General features: G+C 31.8%; 1 protein-coding gene across 1 annotated transcript in view; it reads left to right on the top strand.

Annotated features, from left to right (window-relative positions):
• The window catches only part of LOC108217784 (F-box/FBD/LRR-repeat protein At1g13570), a 77,360-nt gene that overhangs the window by 12,304 nt on the left and 49,063 nt on the right, over positions 1-15,993 (top strand). The gene's annotated exons all lie outside the window — the stretch shown is intronic.

The following is a 15,993-nucleotide window of genomic DNA, read 5'->3' as shown; positions in this document are numbered from 1 at the left end:
AACAACAGGGTTAAGTTTTTTTTGAAGGAACAATAGGGTTAAGTTAATATGATAATACAATATAAATTGATTAGGACTTGAAGACTTTTAAGTTATTAGCATTTTTCGTCTTATACCGATACTCTCTCTTCCTAATTAATTTGTCTTGTTTGACTTTTTATGGTCAAATTGAACAAATTTTGACTGAAATTTACATATATAAAATAATTAGAAAATTTATGAAAAATATATTACCAGAATTTACTTCTATAAACCAAACCAAACATACTCAGTATATCGTCCCGCTTAGAGCAGGGTAAGATGTACGCAAACCATGCCCCTACCTTACAGTAGAGAGGTTGTTTCCGTGACCTTCCGGTTTAGTGCACAATATATAAAACAGTGTGTGATCTAATATTAATATAATACGTTAGCCCATGGCCTTTTTCATATGGAACTTACCTAAACAGTTTCGTTTGTTGGTGATGGGTGACAATGATATGTGTGATCCATCCATGTCGATTCTCCTTTATTTACGCTGCTAAATAACAACCGCCACTCCGCCAGTATACTAACCGCCACCAATTTAATGGAGCCTACTTCTTTCCTCACACCATGTGTATCAGGCAGACAAGAAAATGCAGTGGTAATAGCAATGGATATTTGATTTGTTTATGAAACTGTACTGTAAATGATTCACTCTGACGAAAAGTAATTGCCTGTATCTGTAAGTTTCAAAAACTACTCGTACATTGAAGTACGATTAAATGGTGGGAGGGAAGATCACGATCAAATGGGAAGATCACATAATTAGTTCTTATAAGATATAATTAGTTCTTATAACTTAGATTTACATCTATTCTACTTTAAAATGTATTTTTTCGATTTTCAAGATCATGTAAGAATAATAACTAATTATCGGTCAAAATTTGGTCAATTTGATCACCACAAAAAAGTCAAACAAGACAGATAAATTAGGACAGAGGGAGTATAATATAATATGATAATATGATATAAATTGTTTAAGAGATTATTAAATTCATATATATACTATTATTTGAAATATGTTAGTGCTCTCTTTTGAGGTTTTGAATTTATGGGGAACTCTACATCTTATTTTTAGACCGGGTGTCACACAGATGGCATCAAAATTTAGGTTCTTTCGTCTAAAAAATCTATTTAGGTTAACCTATGAGAGTGGATAGACCTTAGGATTGATATGTTGTTTACATTCATTAAATTGCTGATTTCATTTGATATTTGCTTGTATATATTATTATCTATTTGATTCATGTGCAACAACTCATCTTTCGTAAGTGGTCGAAAGAACATGTCGATATCATTTCCAGACTCAGTCAGTCCTGATATCAAAAGCAGAGCTTAATACATCTTGTATTAAGTAAAGACGGAAGGTTGTAAATTGATAACAAAACAAGGCCAACTTGAGTGATCACCACAGTTTCCATAAAATGGATAGAATCACGAGAGGTTAAAATAAAAGCTAAACGAAGGGCTCTTCAATGCAAAATCAGGCCACTTTTGGAGTTTTGGTCGCCATCATTCCATGTTTTCGAGTAAGCCAAATGCCTCATTTTACAATCATTGTGGCTCGGTGTCATGCCATGTCATGTCATTTGCAATCTGAGGTGTATTGAATAATTTTTTTATTCTTGTTATCAATAGGAAATCTTATAAAACCTTGGCGGGGACTCCTTTTAGTTCCTTTCCTTTCTTATTCAACTTCCATCTAAAGGCCTTACATGTGAAACAAGTAGTCTGCTGTTAATCAATCTGGCTCCAGTATAAGAGTCAAGAGACAATTATTCAAACATACGTGTATCTTTACATACCCCATTTCTAACGTACATAAGGTTTTCTGGAGTACATTGAAGGAAGAAGGGATATTGTTGACTTCTGGAATCTCCGGAATTTGCTTTTTATCAATGTGCTTGGATAGCTTATTATAAAATTTGATGATGATTATTGTTTTGTTGCCGTTTTTAATTGAAGTATATTTTCTGATCAGTTCTCGCCTGAATACTCAAAGGTACTATTCACAAGGCTTTCTTGGTCGGATGCTTAATTGCAAATATGTGATTTTGTATGTTTGAGCCCATTTCTTGAATCTGTGTTATTAGAGCTATATATTTTTTCCTGATGACTTGTTTAGAATGATGTGAGTAAGAGCGGCCTCAAACATTGTTTTATTGGATTAGGTTACATGTGTTGCACAACTTTGTTCACCTCCCATCTCAAAAATATAGTATCATCCACTGGAGGAATTGTTAGCCATTTTGGTTTTCTGGTGGATTTTATCTTTGTTGAGTTACAATGATTGTTCTTGTATGCATTTGCATTTAATTTTGTATCTGACACTCTGGCTAAGAGGCAAGATGCACATAGATCATTTCAGACCCTGTTTTTTCCTGTTGTAACAACAGTATTAGTTAATTGTCAGTGGCCACAAGTACATGCTTAGGGTTTGATTGGGTGTATCTCGCTGATATCTATTCAGAGAGTTTACATTCTTAAGCATGTTGGATACCTTGCCCCCATAAGAAGCCCTTCGGTCACGAGCATTCCCCTCGAGTTTGCTGAGGTAAGTCTGCAAAGTACCTTTCTCTGCAAGCTCCGTGGTATTTTCTTTCTAAACATCTCCATTTGTATGATCCTCCTTCCATATGTCCGATGGATGCCTTATATCATAGCAGGCCCGGTTCTGAGGGTAGGCCGGGGGCAGTGGCGTAGGGCCCAAGACTAGGAGGGGCCCAAAATTTTTAAGTTATTTAATTATATTATTTTTTTTGTTAAAAAAAATATTATTTTCATTTATATTCTTATTTTTAAGGTAGAAAATATTAAAGTCGAAATTATTATTATTTTTAAGTTTTTTTTTGACATAGAAAATATTAAAATTGATTGACAAAATAAATAAATAAATAATAAGAAAAATGAAAGAAAAAATTGAAAGGCAAGAGAAATTGCCGATAAGAAAAATTAAAAGTGATATACAAGAAATAATACAACAAATCCATAACACATTACACACACAAATACCCAACCCAATTTTATTTGATCTCCTACTCGTCTCTCCTTCTCCCCTCATCTTCATCCCTTCTGTCTCTATTAAATCTGAATGCTTACCAAGAAAAACAAGCCGTTGTAACCATTAAATCTCTTGAAATCTTCATTTATTCTTAACTATAACAACTATTTCATTCTACAATTTAAATAGAGATAAGTTGCAGTTGGAAGGTGCATCACTTGTGAGTTTTATCATCTATGAATCGAAATTATTCAGAAATTCTGCAATTGATAAATCAAGGGTTTCTTGGTCATCAATGATTTTGCATCTCAGAAAGCTCGTAAAAACTCATTTTTTTTATGAAATGTTGGATTGTGTATTATGTCATTACCTATAAATTGTTTGAAACTTTTTTTGTAATATATTTTAGTAAAAATTTGATTCTTTAAATATTTTTAAAATTTTTAAAAAGGGCCCCAATTTTTTCTTTTGCCTAGGGCCCTCGAAAGTTCAGGATCGGTACTGTATCATTGATTAATTTACAAACATCCAGTGCAGCAGATCAATGAACAGCTGAAGTTCAGACTCCATGATGATCAAGAATATTAATTCTTAACAGATAGGGTAAAGACAGATTATGATCTTGGGCAAATGCTTCATATATACCAGTTCTTGTATTTGTTTCCCTACTATCCATTTATTGGTATAATAGGTAGTGCCCAAGGACAAATCATAATTAAGTATCTATGCTCTATTATCCATTTATTAGGAGGGAGGGAAAATATCGCCGGCAATGTTAAGGGTTACTAAGAATTATTTTAACATCCTTAATTTTATTTTATATTGCAAAATTTTCAATTTATGGAAAGTTATTTGCAAAATTACTGTTTGCAACTTTGAAACAATATCTGCTACCAAAATGAACTAAAATCAATTGCAAATATAACTTTCAAATTTAGTAATTGAAATCATCCTTAATTAATAAATGCAAACTTTAATGCAAGGGACAACAACTTCAACTATTTTCAAGAAAAAATCTAAAAAGAATTGCATTCGATTACTTGTGGATGTCATATGTATTTTTTGTAAATATATTCACAAGATTGTAAAGTTGTGTTCATTCTACCCTCTCAGACCCTTTTTTCCCAATGAAGGGCCCTTTGTTTGTTATGTAACTAGAGTTAAGTTATATGGAGAAGACAAAAATATAGGAGTATTGGGGTAGAAAATTGGAAAAAATATAATCTAGTCATCTAAATTTAAATTTTTTTGTCCTGCAATATAAACATTGTAATCAAAACGTAGAACAATTAGTTTTATAAATCAGAGAACACTATATTCTGCAATATAACTAATAAGTAAAACATGAATCTTAATACTTGTTAAAGTAGAAAAATATTATTGATTGATTGATAATTTTGTGCAAGACAACATATAAATGATAAATTACATAAAACACGTACGCCAATGTAACTACTCCAAGAATAATATGATTATTCTTCCATTGAAACAATATTATCATAGTGATTATTTTCTTGATTCGGGCAAATCGAAAGGAATTTTTCTTAAAACTACTGGTTGTTTGTTTATTGGCTCCCTGCATTTGTCCTTCGAAAGAACAATTTAAGCTTCATGCTCCTAGTAGAAAAGCTCAGTTTGGCGGAGGTGAACCTGAACATGATGTTTTAGGATTAAGCATTTTGGGCACATAAACGGGTGTCTGTGAGTAACCAATGCAGGCATGGCTACGTAACTAATTAATGACTCATATGTTGAGCCATCATGGAGCATTTTCTTCATTGTCTCTGCAAGTAATTCAAATATGTGAGATTTGAGTAAATATATAAATATCTAGCCCACATTTTGAACATAAAGAATTCAAATATAAAGTTATTTATATTAAAAGTATTATATACATAAGTAACTTTTCTGGGGAGGCACTGATTCATCTAATAGATATAGTAAGGAATATTTTTCAATACCTTAAACTATATCAAACCAAAGTCTAACATGTGTCTTTATGTGTGTGTGTGTGAGCATTCATCTAAATCTTAAAAAACTTACATAAATTTTATACGAACCCTCCAATAATCTTCAAAGTGTATATATTTAGGTGATTTTCTACTCTCCTAGATAGAAGACTCTAAACAACCCTATGTATTTAAACATGTTAAGCAACTTCTTTCTCATATTTATAGATATAGTTGGTGAAATGAGATGCAGGAGATATTATAGATTTTATTAAGTTTTAATTACATATCTAATATTCATAATAATTGCAAATCTCATATCTCATATTCATAATGAAGATTTTATAGATATTTGAGATCTCAAATTAATTATAATATTTCATATATATTATCCTCCATCTTGTAAATATTCTATTATATAACAGAATCTCGAAAAATCTATTAATTTAGATTGAATACCAAAGATTTTTTTTTTATCTCATCAATATTCTAGGAGATATTTCAAGAATTAAGTTTTAATTGCACATCTCATGTTTACAATAATTGATTTTATTATATTTATTATCTTGGATAGACTAGACATGTGTACGATTAGGGCTGAGCATTCGGTCGGTTCGGTCCAGAACCGAACCGAACCGAAAGAACCGAAAACCGAATAAGAATTTTTTTCCGGACCGAACCGAACCGAAATTTACTTATGGACCGAACCGGAACCGAACCGAAAAAATTCGGTTCGGTTCGGTTCTTGCTTTCAGAACCGAATTTTTTTGCAAAAGAAATGAAAAGGCAAGTGAAACTATGGACTCTCTGTAACATTTAAGCTGCCTACTCTACTGGTCTCATGTAATCAGCTACTGCGGCAATATATAAAGAAGCTAGAGTTATTTGTTTGACACTAGTCTACTACTGAACTACAGGCTGCGGCTATTTCAGTTTACAAGCTCTGGATAAGATCAGGAAACTAAAACAAAAATCTTGTTATAAATGACAAATTCACGATCCACAGCAAACCTAGCTTGGCTGATTGTATATCGCGATATAGTCATCTGTGCATCGAAGGAAATATCAAAATTTGACAGTATCTGTTATCAACATATATTATATTTAATATTAATCTAAAAAGTTCGGTCTATTCGGTCCGGAACCGAATTTTTCTTGAAAGAACCGGACCGAACCGAAATTTAATTCGGTCCGGACCGAAGAACCGAACGGACCGAAATTACGAAAAATTTGGAACCGAACCGGACCGAATTTATACGGTTCGGTTCGGTTTTTCGGTTCCGGTTCGGTTTTGCTCACCCCTATGTACGATTTTAGTAATTTACACTTTGCACCCCATAAGTTTAAGCGCTTTTTCAATTTAGTCTCAAACAAAATTTCTTGTCAATACGTGCCCTAATGTTTAAAAAGAGTTTCGATATGCACCCCTTTGACCATATGCCGTCAAGTTGACTGTTAAAATTAACGGCTGCAGGAGTAAAACAGTAATTTTGTATGGAAAGAATCAGTAGAAGGAAGTCTACAAAATTATTGTTTTACCCGTACGTGCAGCCGTTAACTTTAACCGTTAACTTGATTGAATATGGTCAAAGGGGTGCAGATTGAAGCACTTTTTAGACATTTGGGTGCGTTTTGACAAGAAATTTTGTTTGAGACCAAATCAAAAAAGCGCTTAAACTTATGCGGTCAAAAGTGTAAATTACTAGTATCATTTTTATGAAGTTTATTTAAAGGTGAGATTTTTAGAACTTATTTGTGTATGGTTGTTGGAGGTTTTGATATTTAAACTTGTAATCATATAATTAACTTTGTAACCTATATTGTTACTATATGTGAAATATATAATAATCTATAAAATGAGAAAGGCTAAAATACAAAAAATGTATCCTTTATAGTTGAGTTCATATTGTGATTTCTCATAAAATATTTTTCTATAAAATTTTAGATAGTAAGCAACTTCTTGAGTACAAGGAAATTAAACCCACATTCATGCATCTTCTCACTCAATATAAATCTAAAACTCAACATTATCACAGTACCCGGCTATTCTTTATGGTCGAAGAAAGCTATTTGCGACCGGATTCTGGCGGTCGAAATAAGCCGCTTTTCTTGTAGTGGGTAGTCTGCACAGTACCTTTCTCTACAATTAAGCTCTGCTCATCTCTCTAGCAACTTGGTATTGGGAAAATATCACCGGCAGTGTTAAGGTTACAATTTAGTTATAACATTCTTGATTTTAATTTATATTGCAAAATTTTAAATTTATGGAAAGATATCTAAAAAACTGTTTGCAACCTTGAAACAATATTTGCTACCAAAATGAACTAAAATCAATCACAAATATAACTTTCAAATTTAGTAATTCAAATCATCCTTAATTAATAAATGCAACCTTTAATGCAAGGGAAAACAACTTCAACTATTTTCAAGAAAAAATCTAAAAAGAATTGTATTTGATTACTGATGTCATATGTATTTTTGTTAATATATTCACAAGATTGTAGGTTACGTGTGCATGCTACGCCCTCTCAAACCCTTTTTCCCAATGAAGGGATATTCCCCTTTGTTTGTTATGTAACTAATATGATCATTCTCAGTTGTCATTAATTGGTACAACATTATCATAGTGATTAAATCGGCTTTTTCTTGGACTCATTCTGCTGTGTCTTTGGTGCCCAAGGTACAAAGCCTGCATCCAGGCCCAAGTGTCATTTAAGCCGAAGCAACTGTATATGTTCATAACAAACATTTATATAGCTTTGGCAAAGAGAACATGAATCTCTCCTCCTATAATTCCCAAATACTCGTCAGCTCTCATTATTTTCTTGATTCGAGCAAGTGGGAAGGATTTTTTCTTAAAATTGGTTGTTTGTTTGGCTCCCTACATTTGTCTTACCAAGAACAGTTTAAGCTTTCTGCTCCTAGTTGTGGAAAAGCTCAGTTTGGCTGGGTGAACGAGAACTTGATGTTTGAGGATTAAGCCATCATGGAGCATTTTCTTCATTGTCTCTGCAAGTAATTCAAATATGTGAGATTTGAGTAAATATATAAGTATGTAGACCACATTTTGAACATAAAGAATTCAAATATAAATTTATTTATATTAAAAGTATTATATACATAAGTAACTTTTTAACTTTGGGGAGGCACTGATTCATCTAATAGATATAGTAGGGAATATTTTTAAATAAAAATAAATTGAGGAAAAATGTTCAGATGTTTTCTTGACAATAACTTAAATTATCATCACCAACATGAACATTGGGACATTTCAAGAAAAGATTATTATTTAGATGTAATTATATATCAAATCAAAGTCTAAGCATGTGTGTGTCCATATATATGCGTGTGTGTATATGTATGAGCATTTATATAAATCTTACAAAACTTACATAAATTTTATACCAACCCTCCAATAATCTTCATAGTGTATATATTTAGATGATTTTCTACTCTCATAGGTACAAGACCCTAAACAACACTATGTATTGAAACATGTTTAACAACTTTTTTTCAAATATTTATAGACTTGTAGAGTTGGTGAAATATGATCAAGGAGATATTATAGATTTTATTAAGTTTTAATAACATATCTCATATTCATAATAATTGCATATCTCATATTCATAATGAAGATTTTATAGACATTTCAGATCTCAAATTAATTATAATATTTCATATTATCCCTCATTTTGTAAATATTTAATCATATAAAAGAATCTCAAAAAATCTACTAATTTAGAATTAATACCAATGAATTTTCATATCTCATCAAAAATCTAGGAGATATTCCAAGATTTTATGAGGTTTTAATTGCACATCTCATGTTCATAATAAATAATTTTATTATATTTAATATTTTGGATCATGTATATCAATATCATTTTTATGATGTTTATCCGAATTGTGAGATTTTTAGAAGTTATTGTGTATGGTTGTTGGAGGTTCTGATATTTGGACTTGTAATCATATAATTAACTTTGTAACTATAACACCTCAGTCTCACATCGAGAAAAATGAAGACATTTGTTCAATTTATAAGCATAAGTACTACTACTAATTGCACCAACAAATGATGATCTTTTGGGGGCATGTGGTGAACTTGTGGATTACTCAATTTGTTGCAGTTGAGCAAGCGTATTTTGGCTTATTTTCGGAATTCGAGACTTGACCCGATTTCGAAAAAGACTCGAGATTTGACTCGGATTGTCACACGTAACCTATACCGTATGCGAAAAATATAATAATCTATAAAATGCGAAAGGCTAAAATACAAAAAATGTAGCTTTTATAGTTGAGTTCATATTGTGATTCCTCATAATATTTTTTTTTCAAAATTTTTGATAGTAAGCAAATTCTTGAGTATAAATAAATTAACGGTTTTTCTAATGTGTGCCCATGGGCACATGCTAATCGCGGAATTTTATAAGTTTGAGAGATTTTGATTGACTTTTAGATCTTAATAATGGAGGACCCCTTGCAAATGCAATAACCACGGCAATCAAAATCTCCAAAATATATAAAATTCTGCGCTTAGCATATGCTCATGGCACACACTAGACAAACCCATAAATTAAATCCATCTTTATGCATCTTCTCACCCAATATAAATCTAAAGCCCATTCTTTTTTATGATTTTAAGAAATATTTTTAAGTTATAAATTACATTCTGACTTTAAATTACAAATACAATAAATTTAAATGTTAAATTAAAATGTCCAATAAGAATTAAAAAAATTAGAAAAATTAATTAATTAAATGCCACCTTCGGATTAAAAAGAATCAAATTCTTCAAAAAGATAATCTAAATTCAATTTACATATATAATATATTTTGAATTAAAATTACTTCGTTTAATATATTGGTAGAAACCCAAACTTACAACATTTTTTATAATTCTATCATTTGTTTCCCGAATCTCTAGTTCACCATTCTGCTGCCACCAAAACCAAAACCAAAATCAACCAAACAAGAATCCTATAAAGTCAATGAGCTTATAAGTATCTTAACCATATTGCGTATTCAAATATAAGAAAAGAAGAGGAACAAAATCTTAGCTTTTGGGTACCTATTTTTTGCCGGAAAATTATTTTAATTCAATTAAATTAGAAAATTAGATAAAATCATAACATCAATCGATATTATTACACCAACACAACACATTTAATATTAGTAAGATTTTGCTTACAAAAAAAAAAATTAGTAAGATTTCAAAACCTTATAATCGATTACAACAATGAAATTGTGAAAAAACACTAATCAAAATAGCCAAAATTGGCCAGAAAATTATTTTAATTGGTTTAAAATAGAAAATTGGCTAGAATCACAAGATCAATGCAAACCGCTGCTGTTGCTGAATCTCAATATGGTTACTAAAAGATGCATGAGTACTATTCAAATGGCATCAATTATATATTTGTCATTCTACACTTTTTTATATAGATGAGATGACCAATAAAGCCATTCGAAACAGGCTTTCAGTTGTTAGTCAGTTATTTGGCAAGATTCATTCCCTGTAATTAATAAAGTTAAATCACAAGATGTTCTATTGAAAGAGATTAAATGATCTAAATATGTGTCACTTGGTTCATTTTATGGAAACTAGCTGTAAATGATATCACAAAATAGTTTCCTGTTATAAAAATTGTGCAACTTGTTAATCTTCCAAATTTGTACAATGATAATACTTGTTATGAAGAATTTTCAGCATATTGCTTCTTTTCTCACGTTCTTGCTTTCCCAATCCGTGTACATTGGGAGGATTTCTTTATCTGACAAATCTGGAGCTAGTTTGAGTTGAGCTAATTGATCTTGGTGTTTATGAACAAGGAGCTATGTTTAGAAAACGGTGTTCATGCACCATAATTGCTACATACATCAAGGTGTAGTATTGCTGATGGTAAATGAGATGTCAGCTTGCAATACTTTCATGAAGAGCTCAAAGCCTCAAACAGAACACCTGAAATACCTTGTTAAGATTGAAAATCTTGTCTATTGAGTGTAATATACGTGCATTGAACGTTGTACATGACCGAATGGCATTTTCTTGTTACAGAAGAGAATCGCAGAATCTAGTGCAAGAAAATAGGTTGCTATAAGAAAGATAGAATCATTGAGCGGCCTTTGAACATACAAGAAATCCCCCTATGTTTTCTGCCTATACAAGATGCCGCGAGAACCAGCATTTTGTCAAGAAAATGGAGACATTGTTGGATCATGATTTCACATCTTATGCTTGAGGTTAAATTTCTTAATAGCATGTTGAATAAATTAGATGAAGAACTGATAACGCAAAAAATTGTTAGTGTGATGAATAAAGCTATTATTCTCCACAGTGGTCCATTCCTCAAATTTTCCCTCATAATTCCCGGAAATCATTGCAATGCTCGAATATCCATGGTTATATTGACCAGTGGATGCTGTTATTCTCAAGGAATGGTATCAAGCAACTTATTCTAGAGGAATAGAGAAGCTTTTGGATAATTTGCTTCTCTGACGAATCTTGAGCTGGTTTTTGCTACTACAAATTTGGACAAGGCATCTTCGATTGTCCTGCACTTGAGAAGTTGACCTTGATAAATTGTGCAGCCTTCCAACCAACTTCCATGCTCTTAATCTCAAATGTCTACATCAAATTTATCACAAAATAACTCTGGAGTATTCTTTAGTCGGGTTTGGAGACCTTAAAGGATAGACGTTCATACTATCACCAGGCTCAGTAACACAATCAGAGAAATCTATTATGGTCAAGGTTCTCGGTAGCTTACCCCAAATTGAGAAGTTGTCTATAGGAATGGATTCAATGTTCAGATTTATTTTACATAATCTATTGTAACTTTTTACTGTTTTTTGTCTAAGTGTTCAAGCTCTTTGCCGACCTTTTTCACAGTACTTGGGTGCAGGAGGTTCCTCAAAAGACTTTCTACACCACTACCTTCCTTGCAGACACTAAATGTCTATGATATAACTTTCATGATTTGTCAGAGATATCTTGTTTTCTTAATTTTATTTTATATTGCAAAATTTTAAATTTATGGAAAGATATTTGTAAAAATACTGTTTGCAACCTTGAAACAATATTTGCTACCAAAATGAACTAAAATCAATCGCTAATATAACTTTCAAATTTAGTAATTGAAATCATCCTTAATTAATTATAAAGGCAACCTTTAATTCAAGGGAAAACAACATCAGCTATTTTAATTCAAGAAAAAATCTAAAAAGAATTGCATATGATTGTGTGGATGTCATATGTATTTTTGTAAATATATTCACAAGATTGTAAGATTCTAAGATATTCCCCTTTGTTTGTTATGTAACTAATATGATTATTCTTAGTTGTCATTAATTGGTACAACATTATCATAGTGATTAAATGGGCTTTTTCTCGTACTCATTCTGCTGTGTCTGTGGTGCCCATGGTACAAAGCCTGCATCCAGGTTCTGGGGTGCAAACTGCTGACACAATTCCCCAATGGCCTAAGTGTCGGTTTAAGCCAAAGTAACTGTATATGCCTCTGGCTGACCAACAGCGTCCATTGTTGGCATGGAAAGGATTGACTTCATTCTGATGAACAGTGACATACTGATATGTCATCGAAGACGAACCCTCCTCTGGAATCCAAGCAATTGTTTGTTCGGCTCCCTTCATTTGTCCTTTCAAGAACAAATTAAGCTTTCTGCTCCAGGTTGTTGAAAAGCTCAGTTTGGCGGGGTGAACAAGAGCTAGATGTTTTAGGATTAAGCGTTGAGGGCGCATAAACCAGAGACAAAATGCAGGTCGTGAGACCGTGAGTAACCAGTACAGGCATGGCTACTAACAAAAGACAGGTCGTCATAATGGAGCATTTTCTTCATTGTCTCTGCAAGAATTCAAATATGAAGTTAGTTATATTAAAAGTATAATATACAAAAGTAACTTTCTAATTTGGGGGAAGCACTGATTTCATCTAATAGATATAGTAAGGAATATTTTTCAATAAAAATGAATTGTGGAAAAATGTTCAGATGTTTTCTTGACAATACCTTAGATTATTCATAAAAAAAATTAATTCATTTATTTGCAACCATTATTTACTAGGTTTGATATTTTCATGAATGTTATCATCACCAACATGAACATTAGGACATTTCAAGAAAAAGTTATTATTTAGATGTGATTATATATCAAATCAAAGTCTAGCATGTGTGTGTGTGTCTATGTATGAGCATTTATATAAATGTTAAAAAACTTACATAAATTTTATACCAACCCTCCAATAATTTTCAAAGTGTATATATTTAGGTGTTTTTCTGCTCTCCCAGGGAGGAGACCCTAAACAACCCTATGTATTGAAACATGTTTAACAACTTCTTTCCGAGTATTTATAGACATTATAGAGTTGGTGAGATGAGATCAAGGAGATATTATAGATTTTATAAAGTTTTAATTACATATCTCATATTCATAATAATTGCATATCTCATATCTCATATTCATAATGAAGATTTTATAGACATTTGAGATCTCAAATTAATTATAATATTTCATATTATCCCTCATTTTGTAAATATTTTATTATATAATAGAATCTCGAGAAATCTATTCATGTAGAATTAATACCAAATTTTTTTTTAATATCTCATCAATAATCTACGAGATATTCCAAAGATTTTATAAATGTGACCACCGAATAACAGTCAAATTTATATATGTGACCACTAAATAACAATCAAATTTATAAATTTGACTATTAAGAAATAGTCAAATTTATATATATGACTGCCAATAAAACAGTCAAATTTATACATATGACCGATCATCTAGTTTAAAATAGAAAATTGGCTAGAATCACAAGATCAATGCAAACCGCTGCTGTTGCTGAATCTCAATATGGTTACTAAAAGATGCATGAGTACTATTCAAATGGCATCAATTATATATTTGTCATTCTACACTTTTTTATATAGATGAGATGACCAATAAAGCCATTCGAAACAGGCTTTCAGTTGTTAGTCAGTTATTTGGCACGATTCATTCCCTGTAATTAATAAAGTTAAATCACAAGATGTTCTATTGAAAGAGATTAAATGATCTAAATATGTGTCACTTGGTTCATTTTATGGAAACTAGCTGTAAATGATATCACAAAATAGTTTCCTGTTATAAAAATTGTGCAACTTGTTAATCTTCCAAATTTGTACAATGATAATACTTGTTATGAAGAATTTTCAGCATATTGCTTCTTTTCTCACGTTCTTGCTTTCCCAATCCGTGTACATTGGGAGGATTTCTTTATCTGACAAATCTGGAGCTAGTTTGAGTTGAGCTAATTGATCTTGGTGTTTATGAACAAGGAGCTATGTTTAGAAAACGGTGTTCATGCACCATTATTGGTACATACATCAAGGTGTAGTATAGCTGATGGTAAATGAGATGTCAGCTTGCAATACTTTCATGAAGAGCTCAAAGCCTCAAACAGAACACCTGAAATACCTTGTTAATAAGATTAAAAATCTTGTCTAGTGAGTGTAATGTGCATTGAACGTAGTACATGACCGAATGGCATTTTCTTGTTGCAGAAGAGAATCACAGAATCTAGTGCAAGAAAATAGGTTGCTATAAGAAAGATAGAATCAGTGAGCTGCCTTTTGAACATACAAGAAATCCCCCTATGTTTTCTGCCTATACAAGATGCCGCGAGAACCAGCATTTTGTCAAGAAAATGGAGACATTGTTAGACCATGATTCCACATCTTATGCTTGAGGTTAAATTTCTTAATAGCATGTTGAATAAATTAGGTCAAGAACTGATAACGCATAAAATTGTTAGTGTGAAAAATAAAGCTATTATTCTCCACAATTGTCCATTCCTCAAATTTTCCCTAATAACTCCCGAAAATCATTGCAATGCTCAAATATCCATGGTTATATTGATCAGTGGATTCTGTTTCTCAAGGAATGGTATCAAGCAAATTATTCTAGAGGAATAGACCAGCTTTTGGATAATTTGCTTCTCTGACGAATCCTGAGCTGGTTTTTTCTACTACTAATTTGGACAAGGCATCTTCGATTGTCCTGCACTTGAGAAGTTGACCTTGATAAATTGTGCAGCCTTCCAACCAACTTCCATGCTCCTAATCTCAAATGTCTACATCAAATTTATCACAAAATAACTCTGGAGTATTCTTTAGTCGGGTTTGGAGACCTTAAAGGATAGACGTTCATACTAGCACCAGGCTCATTAACACAAACAGAGAAATCTATTATGGTCAAGGTTCTCGGTAGCTTACCCCAAATTGAGAAGTTGTCTATAGGAATGGATTCAATGTTCAGATTTATTTTATATAATCTATCGTAACTTTATACTGTTTTCTCTGTCTAAGTGTTCAAGCTCTTTGCCGACCTTTTTCACAGTACTTGGGTGCAGGAGGTTCCCCAAAAGACTTTCTAAACCACTACCTTCCTTGCAGACACTAAATGTCTCTGATATAACTTTTCTGATTTGTCAGAGATATCTTGCTTTCTTAAATTTTATATTATATTGCAAAATTTTAAATTTATGGAAAGATATTTGTAAAAATACTGTTTGCAACCTTGAAACAATATTTGCTACCAAAATGAACTAAAATCAATCGCTAATATAACTTTCAAATTTAATTATTGAAATCATTCTTAATTAATAAATGCAACCTTTAATTTAAGGGAAAACAACATAAGCTATTTTCAAGAAAAAATCTAAAAAGAATTGCATTTGATTACTTGTGTCGATGACATATGTATTTTTGTAAATATATTCACAAGATTGTAAGATTCTAAGATATTCCCCTTTGTTTGTTATGTAACTAATATGATTATTCTTAGTTGTCATTAATTGGTACAACGTTATCATAGTGATTAAATCGGCTTTTTCTGGGACTCATTCTGCTGTGTCTGTGGTGCTAATGGTACAAAGCCTGCATCCAGGTTCTGGGGTGCAAACTGCTGACACAATTCCCCAATGGCCTAAGTGTCGGTTTAAGCCAAAGTAACTGTATATG

The sequence above is a fragment of the Daucus carota genome, chromosome 4, assembly GCF_001625215.2.
Source record: "Daucus carota subsp. sativus chromosome 4, DH1 v3.0, whole genome shotgun sequence".
Lineage (NCBI taxonomy): Eukaryota > Viridiplantae > Streptophyta > Magnoliopsida > Apiales > Apiaceae > Daucus > Daucus carota.
Note: the sequence above shows the minus strand (reverse complement) of the source record. Positions and strands in the feature narration are given on the sequence as shown.